This window comes from Rhinoderma darwinii, chromosome 2, assembly GCF_050947455.1.
Source record: "Rhinoderma darwinii isolate aRhiDar2 chromosome 2, aRhiDar2.hap1, whole genome shotgun sequence".
NCBI lineage: Eukaryota > Metazoa > Chordata > Amphibia > Anura > Rhinodermatidae > Rhinoderma > Rhinoderma darwinii.
The window spans coordinates 417,369,629-417,393,509 of record NC_134688.1 but is presented as its reverse complement, the minus strand read 5'-3'; positions in this window follow the sequence as shown (position 1 = coordinate 417,393,509).

Genomic DNA, 23,881 nt, shown 5'->3' with positions numbered 1-23,881 from the left:
ACAGTGACTACCGATCACAATATAGAGTAACCGAGAACTTTCTGCTTCCTCCAGTCCGGTCTCCTGGCTGTTGCCTTGGTGACGCGTCCCTCTCGACATCCGGCCCGACATTCCTTGATGACGATGCAGCCCATGTGAGCGCTGCAGCCAATCACAGGCTGCAGAGGCCTCTGCAGCCAATCACAGGATGCAGAGGCCTCTGCAGCCAATCACAGGCTGCTGCGTCAGAAAAGAAGGTCGTACTGGAGGAAGAAGAGGGACTCGTCACCAAGACAACGACCAGGTACGTATGAAATGCTTTTTATTTTATTTTTAATCAGCAGCCTCTTTTCTCTATCAGTGATTGATAGAGACAAGTGGCTGCCGATTTTTATAATATTTTTGACCGGGTTCGGTTGTCCCGGTTCGCTCATCTCTAGTGATGAACAATGCTTTTTCCAGCATAATGGAATACCATGTCACAAGGAAAAAGTGATAACTAAGTGGCTCGGTGAACAAAACATTGAGATTTTGGGTCCATGGCCAGGAAACTCCCCAGATCTCAATCCATTGAGAACCTGTTGTCATTCCTCAAAAAGCTGGTGGACAAACAAAAACACAAACATTGTGATAGATTCTAATCCCTGATTAGGCAAGAATGGGTTGCCATCAGTCAGGATTTGGCCCAGAAGCTGATATCCAGCATGCCAGGGTGAATTGCAGAAGTTTTGAAAAAGAAGGGTCAACACTATAAATGTTGAGTCTTTGCATAAACATCTAACTAAAATATCTAAGAATACTGAAGCAGCAAACTTTGTGGAAACCAAAATTTGTGTCAGTCTCAAAACTTTTGGGCAGGACTGCATAATTCCCAGGTATTGCCGACGGGTCCTGAGTAGATCTGGCTTGTGGCATTACTTGCATCAGGCATTCGGGGCATATGCCCTGCATTTTTTACCCGAAGCCCCAGATCTACAGGAAAGTGCAACAATCAACGCAGCTCAGGCAGCAGGCCGAAATAGGCTTATGGCTTGCACTGCACTGCTGAAGGCAACATGGAATGGAAGTTAGGTGGGTATTGCATTTCTTTTTTTGCTTTCCTTCTGTGGAGCATTATTACTATTGGGGGAACTATAGGGGGCACTATTACTAAATCGAGCACTCTGGGAGAGCATTCTTACTATTGGGGGCACTTTGGAGAGGTACTATTACTGTTGGGGGCACTCTGAAGAGCAATTTTACTATTAACCCACTATGGGGGGCACTCTGGAGAGGTACTATTACTGTTGGGGGCACTCTGAAGAGCAATTTTACTATTAACCCACTATGGGGGGCACTCTGGCACAATTACTTTTGGTAGCATTATGGGGGAACATCAATACTGTTGAGGGCATTCTGGTTTGCACAATTACTTTTGGGGTACTGAGGGGGAGCACTATTACTATTGAAGGTCCTTTGCTTGGCATAATTCTTTATGGGGGTATTGTGTAGGCACAATTACCATTGGGGGAACTGTGCTTTGCAAAATGGAAGCACTTTGTGGGCAAAATTGCTGTCAGGGGCATTATCTACATGCTAAAATTATTTTACAGGACACTTAGCGTACATTACTTTAATCAGCGGCACCTTCAGCTTTGCACCATTATATTTGGGGACACCAAGGGGGTATATTTAGCAAAACCAGGGGCAAAGGAAAAGTGGACTTGTTGCCCTTAGCCACCAATGAGGTTGTTTTTTCAGGGCCTCTAAAAAATAAGAGCTGAAACCTGATTGTTTGCTATCTGAAACGACTCCACGTTTCCTTTGTACTGGTATTGATAAATCTCCCTTTACGTCTGGGGAACTATTTGTTGGGCACAATTATTTTTGAGGGCACTATGTGTACCTCTAATGACTGTAGGAGGCACTATACAAACTTCATGCAGGTGTTTTCCTTGGTTGTGAACCTGAAACATGAAAATAATAGAAGGTTTATACTATAAGCTAAGACTAAAGACTGTTGGGTTGTAAGATAATGCAGTGATCATTATGACTTACTGGAAGACATTTCCACTACCAGCAATGAGATGTGTCACACTGACGGTTGTTTATCTGTGCAATTTCCTTCAAAGCATCTGCTTTTCCTTTTGTTATTCCCAAGTAAAATCATGGTTAAATAATTGTAAAATATCGTGGTTAAATCATTGCAAAAACCGCTGTAATAGCCTTTACAAAGTAGCCGCTATATGAGTGGTACTTAATGCAGCAGTCTCGATTCAATTTTTTTATGCAATCAGTGCAGCTCTATGCTGCAAGAATGTAAAGAATTATACTTCCTGTACAGCACTCAGCCATCTAGTAAAGTGTATATATATATATATATATATATATATAGAGTAGAGGAAAACACAGCGCTCAATGCAAACTGAACATCAGGTCATGTGCACGTTACCAGTAGAAGGACGAATCAACTCCTTAGAATGGAATACCAAAGACATAGAACAAGTAACAGCACCAGGACTTCAGCGTAAGGGAGATGTTGGTTTATTCACCACCAGGTGGAAGAGTGAGCTTGAGAAAGGTTCAGGTGTGAACCGAAAACGTTGCTCACTCTTCCACCTGGTGGTGAATAAACCAACATCTCCCTTACGCTGAAGTCCTGGTGCTGTTACTTGTTCTTTGTCTTTGGCATATATATATATATATATATATATATATATATATATATATATATATATATATATATATATATATATATATATATATATATATATATATGTATACATATATATTTATTTATACAATGTCTCTCTGTGAGGAACTGAACTAAACTGCTACAGAGAGCCCTGCTTGTTCTAGTTCTATCCCCCCTCGTGTGCTTGTATTGGGTAGTTCTTTAATAATCACAGATTTTTTTTGTTTCAGCAAATTTATTAAGGTAGATTCTCATGTATCAATTTTCGTGTGGTCGGCACCAGGACTGAGCATCCCAACCTCTTCAGGAGTTTCCACCAAGTCGGGTTGTGCCAAAGTGACTGTCTGCTCCTAGCCTGTCCTGCCGCGCTGCTGTGGGTGTCCGAGAGGTCACTCTGCCAACGCCTAGCCCATCTATAAGCCAGCACAGGGTTGCAACAGTCATTTTGTTTTGGGAATGCCCTGTGCATCCATGGGTGCTTGTGGCCCTTTCACCTCTACCTTTCATGGATCCTGAATACCCTCGGCTGCAGACATGCAGTGTGCACGTTGCATAGAACAATGCACAACCAGGAATACCGTCCCTAAGCCACAGTGTGGCAGACATACGGTTGTTAGTCCAAGTCCTTGTAGTTTATAATCCTTGCAGTATTTCCTTTAAACCCAGAAGGGCTCCGATTAAAGCAAGAGGATGGGGGTACCTTGCAGCCTCTGCTGTTATATATGGCAAGCAGAGTTCCTGGATATCTTAATAGGTTATGCCTCTCTTGCACCCAATAAGAGTTGCAAATGTCCAGAGGGCAAGTCCTCACATTCCGCTCTTTCTTTTATTGGATGCTTGTAGAGAACTTCACTGGTCTCATTCCTTCCGGCCTTAGTTTCTGACCATTCAGCCTCTACTTCTTCCCTCCTCTGTAATGGCGCCTCACTAACTGTGAACTGTCCCCACCCTCCCCCTCAGCTTCACTTTCCTGTTCTCTCCAGCTAACAGTACAATGTCCTAATGGACTCTGTGGCATCGGCTCCACAAATGATAACAAGGAGAACACACACAATATGGAGGGGAGGACAGCCTGGACAAAACAGACATGGGGGGACATACAAATGCAGGCAGACCACACCAGGACAAATAGGAAATGGGGACACATAAAAAGCTCACTCTCACTATACAAAGGTGAGACATAACAAGGCATGTAGGTAACAATTTAGAGGGGCCGTACTACCGCCTTACATGGTTGATGCTTTGGGTGATAAGTCATGGACTGCACTTGTTTGGTGGCCAATGGCAGTGGTTACTGCCCTATTTTAACCCACAGCTTTGTGCTTTCTGTGTCTGATAATCCTGGCTTGGCAGTAATCCAGCATCCCTGTTCATAACTACTATTGATCTGTGTACGGAACTCTGCATAGGTCTAACTACAACTGAACTTTATTTCCTTTGTACCGAACTCTGCATTCAACTGACCATGGCTAATCTCTAGTTCTTATGTACCAAACTCTACATAAGTCTGACTACAGCTGATCTCTATCTCCTGTGTACCAAACAGCATACGTCTGACTAAGTACTGTCATATGGATAACAAAGAGCATGCAACAATGTTGTATATAACACCACTTGTTAGTGAAATCATGCTACTGCATAAAAGACTAGTAAAAGGGTGCATCCCACAAATCTAATATCTAAACCTACAAATTAATGGGACAAAGCAGCAGTGTTCTAGAGAAAATATGAACAACCTTTAACACATACAAAACAGATAAATAAAATAGAGTCACATATTGGATAAAGCGACATCACTGGAGTGGAGCATACAGGATAAACACATGTCCAAAGCAGCATGGATACATCTAATATGTAAAGTGCAACGTGCTAAATGCTATATAAATGCATAAAGGTATGTACCAATTATGCTATAAGTAATCTTAAAGAAATGTGTAAGGACATAGGCAAGAGGCTAGATGTAAACAGTGATGCTGAATACAACATATGTACAGAAAAGTGCAACATATAATGTAACATGCCTCAATACATACCCATCTGTATGACACAACTGGGATGACGCCAACCCCGATGCACGTTTTGGCACAGCCTTTATCTGGAGGTATAAGGCTGATCATATTCTGCTGTGTACTGAACTTTGAAAACATCTGACCCCAGCAGATCCCTCTCTCCATTGTACTGGCACTGCGACCTGGGAATCCCCCTTCAGAAAAGTCCACATCCCCTTTGCGAGAGATTAGGGTGAAGACCAGAAGACTTCTTAGACTCTGCACCACAGGTTAGCCTGCGCCAACCTAATTACAGCTGATTATTTTTCTAGCTTGCTGCCCTACAACTCCTTAAAGTACAACTCCTTGAAGTTCAACTCCTTGAAATGCAATTCCTAAAGTGCTTCGAACTCTGCATTACCATTTATTATTAGGCTGGATTCACACGAGCATGTTACGTCCGTAATGGACGGAACGTATTTCGGCCGCAAGTCCCGGACCGAACACACTGCAGGGAGCATCATAGTTATGTACGACGCTAGGAGTCCCTGCCTCGCTGCAGGACAACTGTCCCGTACTGTAATCATGTTTTCAGTACGGAACAGTAGTTCTACGGAGAGGCAGGGACTCCTAGCATCGTACATAACTATGATGCTAGGAGCCCGGCTCCCTCCACTGAGTTTGGTCCGGGACTTGCAGCCGAAATACGTTCCGTCTATTACGGACGTAACATGCTCGTGTGAATTCAGCCTTAATGTGAACTGTGTTGTTGCCTCACCTATTGCATTTCAGACCTGAGAACCAGCAATTACTTTACAGTGTCTTATACTTACAAACAATGGCCGATTAGAATCTTACTGGAGACCATTGTGTGCCTACTGACTCCTGACATCTAAATCCGGTGCTGTGTATCATTGTAATTTACGTATAATTTAAAAACTCTCTTGTGTTGTATCATTAACATATTTTTATTCATTTGTATTTTCTTCTTATAAATAAAATCCCTTTGCTTTAAAGTAAGTGGAAATTATTTTTTTTTAGAAGGTGATAACATAAGAACAAACCTGTAAAAAAAAAAATAGCATTTTCGTATCCATCTTATGTTCAATAATTGTATCTATATACCAATATATTCTTTCAATTACTCAACTCTGTGGCAAAGTGTGACTCTAGCAGGCAAGTAAATCTAACAGTTCCAGAATAGCGTTCCTCCCTGATGGGAAAAATTGAAGCCTTAGTTACCAAGTCACATTGTAAATCTTATTCCGTATACTCTACAGTATGTGGGGCAGCCGAACTGGAAATGATGAATTCTAGCCCGTGAAACACCATGGCTAGATATAGTTACATAGTTACATAGTTACATAGTTAGTACGGCTGAAAAAAGACACATGTCCATCAAGTTCAACCAAGGGAAGGGAAAAGGGAAGGAAAAATTTCTACACATAGGAGCTAATATTTTTTTGTTCTAGGAAATTATCTAACCCTTTTTTAAAGCCATCTACTGTCCCTGCTGTGACCAGCTCCTGCGGTAGGCTATTCCATAAATAGTGATTAATGATAGATACTACAATGAAAATTAATGTGTTGTTATAAAATCTTCTGTAGAGCTACTGTAATTTAGTTTATATGAATGCAAATTTTATTGTGTATTGCCAGCATGCCCTGGGTCCTAGGATTTGAAATTAACCATGAAAACCACCATGCACACAACCGTATTTTTGCATCCATTCGTAAATATTGTCTGTAAATACGGATCCGTAGTCATCCGTAAATCATCTGCATTATACGGATGTGTGTCCGTAAATATGGTTTGTAGTGCATGCGTAATGCATCCATATTTACAGATTCACAAAAAAGCAGGGAGGAGGGGGCGTGGCTTGGCAGCCGAGAGACATGGCAGCTTGAATCCGGAGCTCCGGCAACGTTAAAGCTACTTTCAAAGCTAGGCTCTACTAATAAGTGATTTAGGCATCTGAAAAGTGGACATAACTACTCATGATGACAGGGGGCAAGAGAAGCCTTAAGCAACAAGGCAAATTGGACTTCTACTTCGAGAAAGACCGTGAAGGAGACGACGGGGCTGCTGGCCTCACTTCATATCCTTCTACTTCAAGCCCGGGAAAACCAGATTCACCTCGTTCCTCCAGCTCTTCCCAGGGTGTTAAAAGATCTACACTCACCTCAACGGAATCCAGGAGATCTACACAGAGGATAATTCCGGGATCTCGATATAGTCCCCTGGCAGCGGAATCCTTGGAGGAGGTTAGTGACGAGGGCGCCATGCAGGGAATTGGCCAGCGAATACACCATATTGAACACAAAATGGGAGAGTTTGCCACGTCTCACAACAACCTAGTAGATTCACACTCTGATCTGTCTGCAGAAATTGAAAGTTTACAAGCTAAGGTAATAGACCTTGAGGATCGTTTTAGACGGAACAATGTGAAGATTAGAGGCATATCAGAGGACATTCAAACTGCAGATCTCATCAAATATGTGCAAGCACTTATGATGGCAATACTACCAACGAGTTCAGCTACAGACATCATAATTGATAGGGCACACAGAGTGCCAAGACCGAAACACCTACCGGAAACTTTACCTCGAGATGTCCTTATCAGGATTCATTATTATCTCGTCAAAGACGCGTTGCTGGTCGCGGTTAGGTCGTTGGGGGATATTCCAGCGCCATACCAACATATCAAACTGTATGCTGATCTATCCTTAGCCACCCTTCGCATGCGTAAAAGCTTGTCTCCAATTACTGCAATTTTACGCGACCATAACTTCGCTTATAGATGGGGCTTCCCTGTTAAAATTTTGATACGCCATAATGGAACACTTCATGTTATATCTACTCTGGCAGAGGGAAGAAAGTTTCTACAAGCCAGGAACCTTCCTTGTCCGGAGATGACAGAAGATCATGTGCTGTTACCCACTCGCATAGGTCAGGAATGGCAAGTGGTGCCACCTCGGAAGAGACTTCCTCGCTAAAGAGTCATCAATACAGCGTGACACAGTTGCCGTTTGGAGTTCTGGCATGTCTCTGGGATTCGAGCCCTGAGAAATAGTCCCGTTATCCATCAACAGCTTATTCAGCTGTATATGTGTTTAAAGTGTTTGTGTGGTTGGTGCGACTCTATTTGGGTCATGAGGCACCCAAATATGTTGGTTTGTTTCCGATATCTCTTGAATAGTGATGTGATGAAGTTTGATGATAATATAACAGATATATCTGTACCTATAGGGTTATATACAATATTATTATCAGTAGTGCGGGGAGCCTATACCATTCCCTACCGATTAGTCAAGCATATCAGGTCCAAAAGGTTAAGGGGATCTTACAAGATATTTCATCCCCACAGTCTCGCCTCTCTACTATATTATGATGGTTAAGTTTGTCTCTATAAATGTAAAAGGTTTAAACAGTCCCCATAAAAGAGTGTTTATGTGGAAAGAAGCTCTTTCCCTGAAAGGGGATATACTCTGTGCACAAGAGACTCATATATTAGAACAAGATGCACATAGAATAAAACACCCTCAATTTCCTAAAATTATCCTCTCTCATTACACTAAAAAACAAAGAGGGGTACTCCTAGCAATAAGGAACACAGTCGCATTTACTCCAATAACGTCTTTCCTAGATCTGGGGGGGAGATATATTATCCAGATAGGAGAGCTCAATAATGTGTTATTTACAATAGTGGTTGCATATGTCCCAAACACACATCAAATCCGCTTCCTTAACAAATTATTTTGTAAGATTAACAAGGTTAAACGAGGAGAACTAGTGGTATGTGGGGACTTCAATACCATACACCAGGGGCGGACATACCGCATGTGCAGCCGGTGCAGCTGCACAAGGGCCCCGCGTGGGAAGGGGGCCCGTTCCTCTGCTGGCCGACTCAGTTCTCAGCTGCGCGATGCTGAGGACTGAGACAGAGGCCCGTGGACCACTGGCGTAGCTATAGGGGTCGCAGCGGTCGCAATTGCGACCGGGCCCCGAAGCCAGGGGGGCCCACGGCCCCCCGCACCATATCAATAAAAAGTTACTATAGTAACTCGGGCCGCGGGCCCCTGTTACTATAGTAACATACTTTACTTACCTTCCTGGTTCCGGATCGCAGCGGAGGTCCTGACGTCAGGCGCTGTGCGCAGCACATGACGTCACAGCGCTATGCGCCGCGCACAGCATCGAGACGACAGAACTCCCGCCGCGGCCGAAGAGGAAGGTAAGATAGCCCTGACTGGCGGGGTCCGACTCCTGGGACCCGCCAATCAGCTGTTTTGAAGGGGCCGCAGCACTCGTACGAGAGCTGCTCCCCTTCATTCCTGTCACTTCATTCCGGTCACACTGTGAATCGGTTTCGGCGATTCACAGTGTGGGCGAGTAGTGAAATGAAGGGGAAGCAGCTCTCGTACGAGTGCTGCGGCCCCTTCAAAACAGCTGATTTGCGGGTCCCGGGCGACACATCAGCTATTGATGGCCTATCCTGAGGATAGGCCATCAATGTTTAGGGACTGCACAACCCCTAAGCCTACGATGTAGCAGGCTTAGGGGGCCCATGAGACAGGATCACAGATTGTGTGATGCTGTCTGCTGGGCCCTGTATCTAAGCCAATCACATGGTAGGCTTAGATACATGGCCCATGCGTGATCCTGTCTGCTGGGCCCTGTATCTAAGCCTACCACACTGTAGGTTTAGATACAGGGCCCCAGCACACAGTAATCTTATACTGTATAAGATTACTGTCTGCTGGACCCTGTATCTAAGCCTACCTTGTGGTAGGCTTAGATACAGGGTCCCACAGACAGTATCACACATGGGCCCTGTATCTAAGCCTTAGGGTATGTGCACAGACACTAATTACGTCCGTAAGTGACGGATGTATTTCGGCCGCAAGTACCGGACCGAACACACTGCAGGGAGCCGGGCTCCTAGCGTCGTACTTATGTACGACGCTAGGAGTCCCTGCCTCGCTGTGGGACAACTGTCCTGTACTGTAATCATGTTTTCAGTACCGGACAGTTGTCCGGCAGCGAGGCAGGGACTCCTAGCGTCGTACATAACTATGATGCTAGGAGCCCGGCTCCCTGCACTGTGTTCGGTCCGGTACTTGCGGCCGAAATACGTCCGTCAATTCCGGACGTAATTAGTGTGTGTGCACATACCCTAACACATGTGTTACTAATCATTTTTTGTGTGTTTTCTTACAGGTTCGGTCGTTGGACTACGGCGGATTCCAGGACTACTTCGATGACAGCTTTTTTTTTTATTAATAAAATGGTTAATGAGGGTTGTGTTTTTTTTTTTTATTTCAATAAAATATTTTTTCTATGTCTTTGTGGTTTTTTTTAAACTATATTACTACCGCCTTAGTAATGGCCGCCGGCTGATTGACAGCATCCATTGCTAAGGCAGGGCTTAGTGTTAGCCGGTGCAGAGGCTACACTAACCCCCTTTATTACCCCGGTACCCACCGCCACCAGGGGTGCTGGGAAGAGCCGGGTACGATCCAGTACCTGACCATCTGTAGTGATGGTCGGCCACTGGGGTGGCCGCAGGCTGGTATTATCAGGAGGGGAAAGGCCAGATACAGTGGCCCTTCCTACCCTGGTGATGCTAGGCTGCTGCTGCTTTATTGTATCTGGCTGGTTATGAAAATGGGGGGGACGCCACGTCATTTAAAAAATAATTGGAAAGAACGATGTCGGGTCCCCCCCAATTTTCATAACCAGCCAGATACAACACAGCAGCAGCAGGCAGCATTACAAGGGTGGGAAGGGCCACTGTTTTTGGCCTTCCCCAGCCTAATACTACCAGCCTGCGGCCACCCCGGTGCCTGCCCGTCACTACAGCTGGTCGGGTACTGGTTTGTACCCGGCTCTTCCCAGTACCCCTGGTGGCGGTGGGTACCGGGGTAATAATGGGGGTTAGTGTAGACTCTGCACCGGCTAACATTAAGCCTCGCCTTAGTAATGGAGGTTGTCAATCAGCCAGCGGCCATTACTAAGGCGGTGATAATAAAGTTTAAAAAGATACAAGCACATAGAAATTTTTTTTATTGAAATAAAAACACAACCCTCATTAACCATTTTATTGAGAATAAAAAAAACGCCGTCATTGAAGTCCTCGTATCCGAAGTCCAACAACCGAACCTGTAAAAAAAACACAAACACACAAAAATAATCAGTAACACATAAAGAAGCAAAATTATTATTCTTACCTTTCCTGGGTCCAGCGCTGGAGCCGCAATGTCAGCGAGCTGGGCCCTGTATCTAATCCTATCATGTGTGATACAGTCTGCTGAGCTGTGTATCTAATCCAATCATGTATGATACTGTGCTGGGCCCTATATCTAATCCGATCATGTGTGATACTGTCTGCTGAGCCACTGTATCTAATCCTATCATGTGTGATACTGTCTGCTGAGCCACTGTATCTAATCCTATAATGTGTGGTACTGTCTGCTGAGCCACTGTATCTAATCCTATCATGTGTGATACTGTCTGCTGAGCCACTGTATCTAATCCTATCATGTGTGGTACTGTCTGCTGAGCCACTGTATCTAATCCTATCATGTGTGGTACTGTCTGCTGAGCCACTGTATCTAATCCTATCATGTGTGATACTGTCTGCTGGGCCACTGTATCTAATCCTATCATGTGTGATACTGTCTGCTGAGCTGTGTATCTAATCCTATCATGTGTGATACTGCCTTCTGAGCCACTGTATCTAATCCTATCATGTGTGATACTGTCTGCTCAGCCACTGTATCTAATCCTATCCATAGTTTATAGGGTCGTAGTGCTATAGATATGCTATGCTGTCTCCTATACACACACTTTTTTTTGGGGCGGACACATATGTATTGGGGCTATTTCCCGGACATTTTAAGCCCTGAGGGTATGTTCACACGGCAGCGTCTGTTACGGCTGAAATTACTGTGCTGTTTTCAGGAGAAAACAGCACCGTAATTTCAGCCGTAATGGCATGTGCAGGCGTCTTTTGCTGCGTCCACTACGGAAGTAATTGAAGCTGGTTTTCCATGGAGTCCATGGAAAACGGCTCCATTTACATCTGAAGAAGTGACAGGCAGTTTTTTACGCGCCGCCTTTCGACAGCGGCGCGTAAAAAAAAATGACCATCGGCACAGAACATCGTAAGACCCATTCAAATGAATGGGCAGATGTTTTCCGACGCTTTTGAGCCGCATTTTCGGATGTAATTCAATGCTAAAACGCCCAAATTACGTCCGTAAATAGTGTGTGTGTGAACCCAGCCTTAGTGACGCCCCGGCTGCTAGTGCTGCATTGTTGGGTCACTTAGGAGACCCAGCGATGCAGCTGAAAGCGGACCGTCGGCCATGAGAAGTTTGCGGGGTGGGGGGGGGGGGGGCCCTGGCACATTATCTGCACAGGGGCCTTTTGCAGTCTGTGTCCGCCACTGCCATACACGATCCCACAATGGACTCCACGAGTGACCATAAAACCCATTACCAATCTCTAGCCCCTGTCTTACTTAGGGAAGATGTATATGATATCTGGCGCATTCAACACGACTCAAAAAGGGATTATTCCTTTTACTCTCCGGTACATAAGTCCTATTCTCGCATAGATCTATTTCTAGTCGGTCGCTCTTTAATACAGAAAGTGGAAAAATCTTCTATTGAACTGATTAAATGGTCGGATCATGCAGCCATTACTATGAGTGTTAGGGAAGTTCACAATACAACTTCACATTTCTTATGGAGAAATAATGCCTATTTGATGTCTCACCCTAAGTACAAAGACGAATTGCGCAAGGGTATAGAAGAATATTTTCTACTGAATGTTAATTCTGTACGGGACCCTTTTGTTCTGTGGAACGCCCATAAAGCGTACATGAGAGGTATTTTTATAAAGTGGGGACATAGAGCAAAGAAGGAAAGGGATAGTCAATTTGATGACACAATAGCACAACTGCGTCTGGTAGAAGCCCTGAACAAATCGAGTATCTCCCAAGCCAACACTGAGAAGATAAGGAATCTTCGGATTAAATTGAGGGGATTGTTTAATGTATAAATATGAAAAGAATTTGCAATCTATAAAAGCACATTACTACTCTCAAGATAATAAAGCCAGTAAGCTTCTGGTGCATAGATTAAAAGCCAGGGCCGTGAAGAGTAAGATACCATTTCTCAAAGATCCCCTAGGAACCACTAAAATATATTCAACTGGGGATATAGCACAGAAATTTAAGGAATACTACGAATCCCTATATAATTTACACTCCCATACAGCAAATCCACAACCAGTCCAACAGGTCGTCAAAGATTTCTTGACTGACTTAAAACTCCCACGTCTATCACCCCATCAATTGGCCGATCTAAACCTCCCTTTATCAGAGATAGAGGTCTCCAAAATTATCCGGGCTCTCCCGTTACATAAAGCCCCTGGACCTGATGGCTTATCTGGTGCCTATTATAAAACTTTTGAAGAATCTCTTCTTCCTCACTTGTTTGAAATCCTGAAACATGCCATTATGAAAGGTTCTTTTCCAAAGGAAATGCTGAGTGCAGTGATAGTGACACTTCCGAAACCAGGGAAAACACCTGACTCACCACAAAACTTTAGGCCCATATCCCTCCTTAAAGGGAACCTGTCACCAGCATTTTAGCTATAAAGCCAGCAATATGTTCTAAGTAAGCTCTGTAACTTTAGTATTCCGTTTTTCAGTGGTCCCACGCCGTATGCAAATGAGCAGAAAAGAGTCAAATCTTCATCTGAAAAGAGTCAGATTTTCATTCCTCCAGCGTCTCAGAGTGGACTCCACCTCCTTCTTTTTGATTGACAGCTCCTTAGCCAGTCAGGGCCGGACAGGTGCCGGCGGTGGGCGGGGTTAAGAAGCTGAGTCCCAGAGGGAAAACTAATTACCATAAAAGGCGGGAAAAGTTTAAACGACTATATTTACTGACAGAGGAGGACTTCAGGAGAGAAGAGAACAGGAACGAACTCTGGACAGCTGCGGCCATTGAGGGGTCAGGCGAGTTTGACAGGTAAGATGTTGATGACAGGATCCCTTTAACTCTGACGTAAAAATCTATGCTAAAGTTTTGGAAAACCGCTTGACAGACGTGATCCCACTTTTAGTCAATAGAGACCAGGTCGGTTTTGTTAAAGGTAGGCAGGCTCCGGAGAATACCAGGAGGGTTCTTAATATTTTAGACTATGTAGACAGAAAAAGGACTAAAGCTGTTATGGTAACTCTAGACGCCGAAAAAGCCTTCGATAGGGTTAATTGGTCATTTGTCTTTGCGGTCCTAGAGGAAATGGGATTTGAAGGTTCTATTTCAAATGCAATTAAAGCTTTATATTCCGTTCCGTCGGCGAGAGTTTTTGTCAATGGTGCTTTATCTGAGGACTTCGAGATAACGAATGGGACAAGGCAAGGCTGCCCATTGTCACCTTTGATTTTTGTCCTATCCATAGAGCCCTTAGCTCAAGCTATTAGACAACACCAAGATATTCAAGGGATAAAAATAGGAGGACGTTCTCATTGCATTTCTCTATACGCAGACGACATAATATTAACCTTAGAACAACCAGAAACCTCATTATCAGCTGCATTTACGATCATACAGAAATTTGGACAGATAGCGTTTTATAAAGTTAATATGGGAAAATCACAAGCTATACCCCTGAACTGCTCATTGTCGGACCTCGGATCTATGAGAGGGAAATTTCCGTTAGATTGGCAACAAACACACATAAAATACCTGGGGATAAACATCACTCCTAAACTTTCGCAGTTATATCAGGCCAATTATTATTCTATGTTATCACAAATAGACCTAGATTTGAAACAATTAGCAACGCATGAAGTCTCGTGGATAGGACGTATAGCGGCTTTTAAAATTCTAGTACTCCCGAAGTTATTATACCTGTTTCGGACATTGCCGATAAAACTGCCTTTATCCTTTTTCAATAAAGCACATAAGTTGGTAAGCGCGTACATTTGGCAGAAGAGTAGGCCGCGAATAGCGGCTCGGTTATTGAATAAAGGGAAAAAACATGGTGGCTTGAGTTTACCCAATATTCAACATTATTATCTATACACCCAGATATCCCAATTGAAGTATTGGTGGGAGGGAGACACTTCCAAACATTGGGTACACATTGTAACATCAGTATCTCCTATAAACAATTTAAAAGCTCTTCTAATAGTAAAATTACACTCTAAACCTCAAAATTCATCCCTGCCATATTTTCTAGCTACTTCCTTACAGAATTGGGTAAAGTTCCACTCCTTGTGTAGTACATCTTCATTCTCTATACTCCCAAATTCACCGTTAGACGTTCTAGAGTTCCTTATACCTGACTTGGATCTTCGGTCCTGGAAGATAAGGGGTCTGACACAGATGATATCTCTAATGGAGCATAACCAAATGGTACAATTTAACTCCTTACACACTAAGTTTGGTATCCCGAACACCGAATTTTATAAATTTCTCAGAATCAGGCATCTTTTGCAAGCGGATTGCCCATTTGAGGTTACAGCTAATGCGGATATAATCCGATTATGGTCTCAACCTGGGACGCATCTTAAAGGATTGCGGCCTATATATGATCTTATGGGATTTAAGAACACATTTGAAAAGTCTCCCTCATTTTTGGCCTGGGAAAAGGAACTTACGAGTGTATATTCTACACAGGAGTGGATTTATGCACTTACTTTTGTAGCGAAACACTGTAAATGTACTCTTCATTATGAGTCAGTGATGAAGACAATGCTCCGATGGTATTACACTCCAGATAAGCTTCAACGCATATACCCGAATGCCTCTCACTACTGTTGGAGAAATTGCGGAGGTAGAGGGACTCTGTTACATATTTTATGGACCTGTCCGCTGCTCAAAAATCTTTGGAAGGCCTAATTTCTTTTATTGTCAGGCATTATAGGGACTACATTTGTTCCTTCCCCATCGCTAGCACTGCTCTTTCTAAACATTAAAGATATTCCGAGGGAATACAGAGTAATAGCCGCACATATATTTATCGCGACCAAATTAGTAATAACCCGACATTGGAAAAGTCAAACAATCCCCCCAATAACAGAAATCAATGCACATGTCAACAGTACATGCTCGCCTGAGAAAATGATGGCACATAAGAACCATTCAATCCCTAAATACGAGATAGAATGGGGCCCATGGTTGAGTAGCGTTCATAACTTTATTTCTTAGAGGGGAACTCTGCATAGGGGGCTACTTGATCCCGAGAGGCATTCACTCGCTATGATACAGAAGGAGAGATATTGTATTATTTCATTTGTATTGTGTTATTACTATTGTATTGTATTTGTATGATAATGCTGGTATTTCACATTTTACGCATTGGAATGCAAATGTCTGTTATTTATGTGTTGAAAAATTTTCAATAAAAACTTATTGAGTAAAAAAAAAAAAAAAAAGCAGGGAGAAATCTAGGGTAATCCCCTGGCGTCGCATAGCAATGCTTCAGTAATTACGGACGGCTACGGATGCACCCATAGACTTATAAAAAGGACATGTTCTATCATTTCTACGGCACAGGCTGCCATTCGTAAAAATACGGAAGGGTCTCCGTAGCCCATAGAAATGAATGGGTCCATAACTACGGATGAAAAATCATGTGCATGGAGCCTTAGTGCTATTTAGTAATTATTCATTTTTGGTCATGGTTTTCCTATTGCATGCAATGACAAAACCTAAATTTTTTTTGCTATATGTTTTTTTTCTTTCTTTTAGCTGAGGGATTTTCGTGCAATTGATCTAAACTGATACATAAAGTTTTTCAATCCGTTTTTGGATCAGGTTCTATTTACAATGTTTATATGATATTTGCATCCTATAAAAAAGAATATGGTAGATATCCAGGGAGTTAGAGGGTATGAAGAGCTAAAGCAAGCCAGCTCAAGACATAGATGAGATGGGCAAGGTGTTGTAAGTTTTTGAATGACTATGTAATAAAGAAGTGTGCGTTTGTGTTTGGAAAAGTCAAGAGATATTTTTTTCCACGGATAAGTTATTATTTGTTTTGCTGCTAGTAAGAAAAGTAAGTGTGCACTAGTCTAAAGTGTGCGATGTCTTAGTTGTCACCTGAGATTTAGGGTATGTGCACACACACTAATTACGTCCGTAATTGACGGACGTATTTCGGCCGCAAGTAGTGGACCGAACACAGTGCAGGGAGCCGGGCTCCTAGCATCATACTTATGTACGATGCTAGGAGTCCCTGCCTCTCCGTGGAACTACTGTCCCGTACTGAAAACATGATTACAGTACGGGACAGTTGTCCTGCAGAGAGGCAGGGACTCCTAGCATCGTACATAACTATGATGCTAGGAGCCCGGCTCCCTGCACTGTGTTCGGTCCGGTATTTGCGGCCGAAATACGTCCGTCAATTACGGACGTAATTAGTGTGTGTGCACATACAGGGGCGTAGCTAAAGGCTCATGGGCCCCGATGCAAAAATTCTTACTGGCCCCCCCCCCCCGCAGACTTCTCATGGCCGACGGTCCGCAGCTTTCAGCTGCATCGCTGGGTCTCCTAAGTGACCCAACAATGCAGCACTAGCAGCCGGGGGCGTCACTAAGGCTGGGTTCACACACACTATTTACGGACGTAATTCGGGCGTTTTAGCATTGAATTACGTCCGAAAATGCGGCTCTAAAGCGTTGGCAAACATCTGCCCATTCATTTGAATGGGTCTTACGATGTTCTGTGCCGACGGTCATTTATTTTTACGCGCCGCTGTCAAGAGGCGGCGCATAAAAAATAAAAAAGACGCCCGCGTCAAAGAAGTGCCTGTCACTTCTTCAGACGTAAATGGAGCCGTTTTCCATGGACTCCATAGAAAAACCGCTCCAATTATGTCCGTAATGGACGCAGCGAAAGACGCCTGCACATGCCATTACGGCTGAAATTACGGTGCTGTTTTCTACTGAAAACAGCACCGTAATTTCAGCCGTAACAGACGCTGCCGTGTGAACATACCCTCAGGGCTTAAAATGTCAGGGAAATAGCCCCAATACATATGTGTCCGCCCAAAAAAGTGTGTATATGAGACAGCATAGCATATATATAGCACTACGACCCTACAAACTATGGATAGGATTAGATACATTGGCTCAGCAGACAGTATCACACATGATAGGATTAGATACAGTGGCTCAGAAGGCAGTATCACACATGATAGGATTAGATACAGTGGCCCAGCAGACAGTATCACACATGATAGGATTAGATACAGTGGCTCAGCAGACAGTACCACACATGATAGGATTAGATACAGTGGCTCAGCAGACAGTATCACACATGATAGGATTAGATATAGGGCTCAGCAGACAGTATCACACATGATTGGATTAGATACAGGCCCAGCAGACAGTATCACACATGATTGGATTAGATACAGGGCCCAGCTCGCTGACATTGCGTCTCCAGTGCTGGACCCAGGATAGGTAAGAATAATAATTTTGCTTCTTTATGTGTTACTGATTATTTTTGTGTGTTTGTGTTTTTTTACAGGTTCGGTTGTTGGACTTGGGATACGAGGACTTCAATGACTGCGTTTTTTTTATTCTCAATAAAATGGTTAATGAGGGTTGTGTTTTTTTATTTCAATAAAATATTTTTTCTATGTGCTTGTATCTTTTTAAACTTTATTATCACCGCCTTAGTAATGGCCGCTGGCTTATAGACAACCTCCATTACTAAGGCGAGGCTTAAGCCGGTGCAGAGATCAACACTAACTCCCATTATTACCCCGGTACCCACCGCCACCAGGAGTACTGGGAAGAGCCGGGTACGAACCAGTACCCGACCATCTGTAGTGACGGGCAGGCACCGGGGTGGCCGCAGGCTGGTAGTATTAGGCTGGGGAAGGCCAAAAACAGTGGCCCTTCCCACCCTGGTAATGCTGCCTGCTGCTGCTGTGTTGTATCTGGTTGGTTATGAAAATTGGGGGGGACCCCACATCGTTCTTTCCAATTATTTTTTATTTTTTTAAATGATGTGGGGTTCCCCCCATTTTTCATAACCAGCCAGATACAATAAAGCAGCAGCAGCCTAGCATCACCAGGGTAGGAAGGGCCACTGTATCTGGCCTTTCCACTCCTGATAATACCAGCCTGCGGCCACCCCGGTGGCCCACCATCACTACAGATGGTCAGGTACTGGATCGTACCCGGCTCTTCCCAGCACCCCTGGTGGCGGTGGGTACCGGGGTAATAAAGGGGGTTAGTGTTAGCCTCTGCATCGGCTAACACTAAGCCCCGCCTTAGCAATGGATGCTGTCAATCAGCCGGCGGCCATTACTAAGGTGGTAATAATATAGTTTAAAAAAAAACACAAAGACATAGAAAAAATATTTTATTGAAAAAAAAAAAAAAAACCCACACAGCCCTCATTAACCATTTTATTGATAATAAAAAAAAAGCTGTCATCGAAGTAGTCCTGGAATCCGACGTAGTACAACGACCGAACCTGTAAGAGAACACACAAAAAACGATTAGTAGCACATGTGTTAGGCTTAGATACAGGGCCCATGTGTGATACTGTCTGTGGGACCCTGTATCTAAGCCTACCACAACGTAGGCTTAGATACAGGGTCCAGCAGACAGTAATCTTATACAGTATAAGATTACTGTGTGCTGGGGCCCTGTATCTAAACCTACAGTGTGGTAGGCTTATATACAGGGCCCATCAGACAGGATCACACATGGGCCATGTATCTAAGCCTACCATGTGATTGGCTTAGATACAGGGCCCAGCAGACAGGATCACGCATGGGTCATGTATCTAAGCCTACCATGTGATTGGCTTAGATACAGGGCCCAGCAGACAGGATCACGCATGGGCCATGTATCTAAGCCTACCATGTGATTGGCTTAGATACAGGGCCCAGCAGACAGGATCATGCATGGGCCATGTATCTAAGCCTACCATGTGATTGGCTTAGATACAGGGCCCAGCAGACAGGATCACGCATGGGCCATGTATCTAAGCCTACCATGTGATTGGCTTAGATACAGGGCCCAGCAGACAGGATCACACAATCTGTGATCCTGTCTCATGGGCACCCCTAAGCCTGCTACAGTGTGGTAGGCTTATATACAGGGCCCATCAGACAGGATCACACATGGGCCATGTATCTAAGCCTACCATGTGATTGGCTTAGATACAGGGCCCAGCAGACAGGATCACGCATGGGCCATGTATCTAAGCCTACCATGTGATTGGCTTAGATACAGGGCCCAGCAGACAGGATCACGCATGGGCCATGTATCTAAGCCTACCATGTGATTGGCTTAGATACAGGGCCCAGCAGACAGGATCACGCATGGGCCATGTATCTAAGCCTACCATGTGATTGGCTTAGATACAGGGCCCAGCAGACAGGATCACGCATGGGCCATGTATCTAAGCCTACCATGTGATTGGCTTAGATACAGGGCCCAGCAGACAGGATCACGCATGGGCCATGTATCTAAGCCTACCATGTGATTGGCTTAGATACAGGGCTCAGCAGACAGGATCACATAATCTGTGATCCTGTCTCATGGGCCCCCCTAAGCCTGCTACATCGTAGGCTTAGGGGTTGTGCAGTCCCTAAACATTGATGGCCTATCCTCAGGATAGGCCATCAATAGCTGATGTGTCTCAAGGGACCCGCAAATCAGCTGTTTTGAAGGGGCCGCAGCACTCTACGAGAGCTGCTTCCCCTTCATTTCACTACTCGCCCACACTGTGAATCGCCGACACGGATTCACAGTGTGACCGGAATGAAGTGACAGGAATGAAGGGGAGCAGCTCTCGTACGAGTGCTGCAGGCCCTTCAAAACAGCTGATTGGCGGGTCCCGGGAGTCGGACCCCGCCAGTCAGGGCTAACCTTACCTTCCTCTTCGGCCGCGGCGGGAGTTCTGTCGTCTCGATGCTGTGCGCGGCGCATAGCGCTGTGACGTCATGCGCTGCGCACAGCGCTTCACGTCAGGACCTCCGCTGCGATCCGGAACCAGGATGGTAAGTAAAGTATGTTACTATAGTAACAGGGGCCCGCGGCCCGAGTTACTATAGTAACTTTTTATTGATGTGGTGCGGGGGGCCGTGGGGCCCCCCTGGCTTCGGGGCCCGGTCGCAATTGCGACCGCTGCGACCCCTATAGCTACGCCAGTGTGCACATACCCTCAGTGACTTTTAATTAAAGAGGTTCTGTCACCAGTTTATAAGTGCAACACAGTGTACATTCTATGTCATGTATGCGTTCCTTGTACAAATTTTTGAGGGTGGCATACTTTTGTGCAGGTTGTGTGGGAATTGCTTATCTGGAAGCCCAAATTCTTGATCTATATCGCTGCGGGCAATTGACAACATAGAGAGGAGTTTGAGATACATGGGTTAGGGATGGAAGAATAGAGGTACAGGTGGATGAGGAATTTATTATGTGAAAATTAGGTGGAAATTTGGGGAGGGAGAAACAAAACTAAAATACTGATAGGGGCTTTGGAATGGAAGTAAAAGAAAATCTAATAGGAAAAATACATACATGAGTAAGCTTGGTGTGGTACACTTAGGGGACGTAACTAATAGGCTGTATGCCAGCATGGTGCACTACACGTAACCGTGTGATTGCCACACTTATAGAAGCCATATGTGAGTGCAATGATAATACTAGGCAGCCCCCTCTCATGAATAGAGTGGTTGTTCATCAGTATTTTGCACCTGTGCGTTTTTTCTCTATGTAGCATTGTGGTTTGTCTGCATCCTGCTGGGAACTGGTGTATAACCTGCCCTGGTATGAGTAAGTATGGCCTTTTTCAGTGGTTTAAAAAAAAAAAAAAATACTGTTCTTTTTTTGGTGATTGATAAATATATGAGGTAGGAAATTATAATAAAGTAATTATTAGGGGGGACTTGAACTACCCTGATATAAACTGAGCAAGAAAATATTTTTCAACTATATAAATAATAAGAAACTTAAGACTGAAAGTGTTTGCTCTCTCAGAATCTACTTGGTGTAATGGTGGAGGAGGGTGAGAAATAGGTCAAACTATTTAATTCATTTTTTTTCTACTGTATTTACACAGGAAAATCCTATGACAGATGAAATGATTAGGGATAAAGTAAAATTCTGCATTAAATGTCACCTACTTTACCAAGCAAGTACCGGTGGCAAACACCACCCTGAGTTCAGTGCCGCATCTGCCATGAGGCCAGGTGAACCGACGGCCTCAGGCGGCACTACCTACCCAAAGGGACGGACTGGACCGGGGGGGAGGGGCCATGCAGACGCACATAGCAGACGTGCCGAACGTCTGTAACACTCCTCCTCCTCTCTGACGCTGCACACAGCACATGCAGCCAGAGAGGAGCAAGTCTGCAGGAGGAGCGACGAGCAGCACCAGAAGCACGAGGTAAGTTCCTGCCTTGCTGGGACCGGGACCTGTGATGTGAGTATACTGCTAGGGGGTGTCTGGGCATTTTACCGACAGCAGAGGGCTCTATGGGGCTGGAATAATCCACCCCATAGAGCCCTCACATCACTATAATGCAACGATTAGTGTGGGTGGGGGAGGGTCTGAGCGTCTGACTTACTGCAGAGAGCTCTATAGGGGGGGATTCTGCCCCCACCCCTTTAGAGCAGTCAGTCAGATGCTCAGACCCCCCTAACCTTTCAGTATAGTAACTAGTCAGGGCTCTATGGTGGGGGGATAATTCCCCCCCTATAGAGCCCTCTGCTGTCAGTAAAACGCCCCCCCCCCCCCCTGCAGTATACTCCTGGCTTTGTAGCTTTCCTGTGCTTAATTAGCGTGGGAAAGCTACAATCAGAGCTGTGACTGGTGAGTCTCACAGTCACTCACAGTGCACACTGCATGCAGCAGCTGCGGCAGCCAGTCTGACTGTGAGTCTCTGACCAGTCACCACCCACACGCAGCAGAGACAGGAGAGACTAATAGTAAACCCTCAACTACTACAGTTTCACAGGCATTGACTATGACAGCTTCTATAGTGTAGTGGTTAGCTTGTCTGCCTTACACATGAAGGTTGCTGGTTAAAATCCCAGCTCGGGTTTTTTTTTTTTTTATATTAATATCTTGTATTGGGCTTTGTTCACACTAGCATTAATATAGGTTTACCTCTATTCCGTCAGAGGGAGAGGATCGATACGTTAAACGGAAAGCAACGGTTCCATTAGAATTACTATTGCTTTCAATGGTAATTCTTTTGTATCGGTTGCTTTCCGTTTGTCTCCGTTCGCTAGGTTTCCGTTCTTTTGAACGGAAATAAAAGTTCTGCAGACTGCACTTTTGTTTCCTTTAAAAAAAAACGGAAACTTAGCGAACGGACACAAACGGAAAGCAACTGATACAAAAGAATTACCATTGAAAGCAATGGTAATTCTAATGGAGCCGTTGCTTTCCGTTTAACGTATCGATCCTCTTTTCCTCTGACGGAAGAGAGGTAAACGTATATTAATACTAGTGTGAAAGAAGCCTTAGGGCCTGTTCACATCAGCATTGGCTTTCCGTTCTGGGGTTCCGTCGGAGGTAACCCCGCAACGGAAAGTTAAACTGAAACCACAGCTTCCGTTTCCGTCACCATTAGCGCAGTCGACTGCGCTATTGATTCCGTCACAAAAACTGAAACCTGCCAGAATGGTGACGAACGGAAACCATTAGCAATGTTTCCGTCACCATTGATTTCAATGGTGACTGAAACGGAAGCTGTGGTTTCAGTTTGACTTTCCGTTGCGGGGTTCACCCGACGGAAACCTCCCACGGAACCCCGGAACGGAAAGCCAACGCTGATGTGAACAGGCCCTAATCCTTCCCCGTAAACCTGCCCCCGCTAATTAAAATAAATATATTATATAATGTATCCTGTATCCGTCAGGTCAGCGGGTCCTGCAGGATCGACCTGTTACCAATCACATCTAAGTTCATAACTTAGATGTGATTGGTAATAGGCGACCTAATGGATTCAGGTTTCAGCGCTATATACAGCTGCTCTGTATACAGGATACAAAGCAGCTGTATCTCAAAAAGTACAAATCATTTTCAATAAAAAGTAATTAAAACTTGCACCAATCGCAGTAATAGATATCTTTATATATCATAGTGACATGTCCGAAGTTTTTATCGGTGGGGGACCGAGCACTGAGGCCCCCACCGATCGCTAAAACGAAGCAGCAGAAGTGCTCGGGTGAGCGCTATG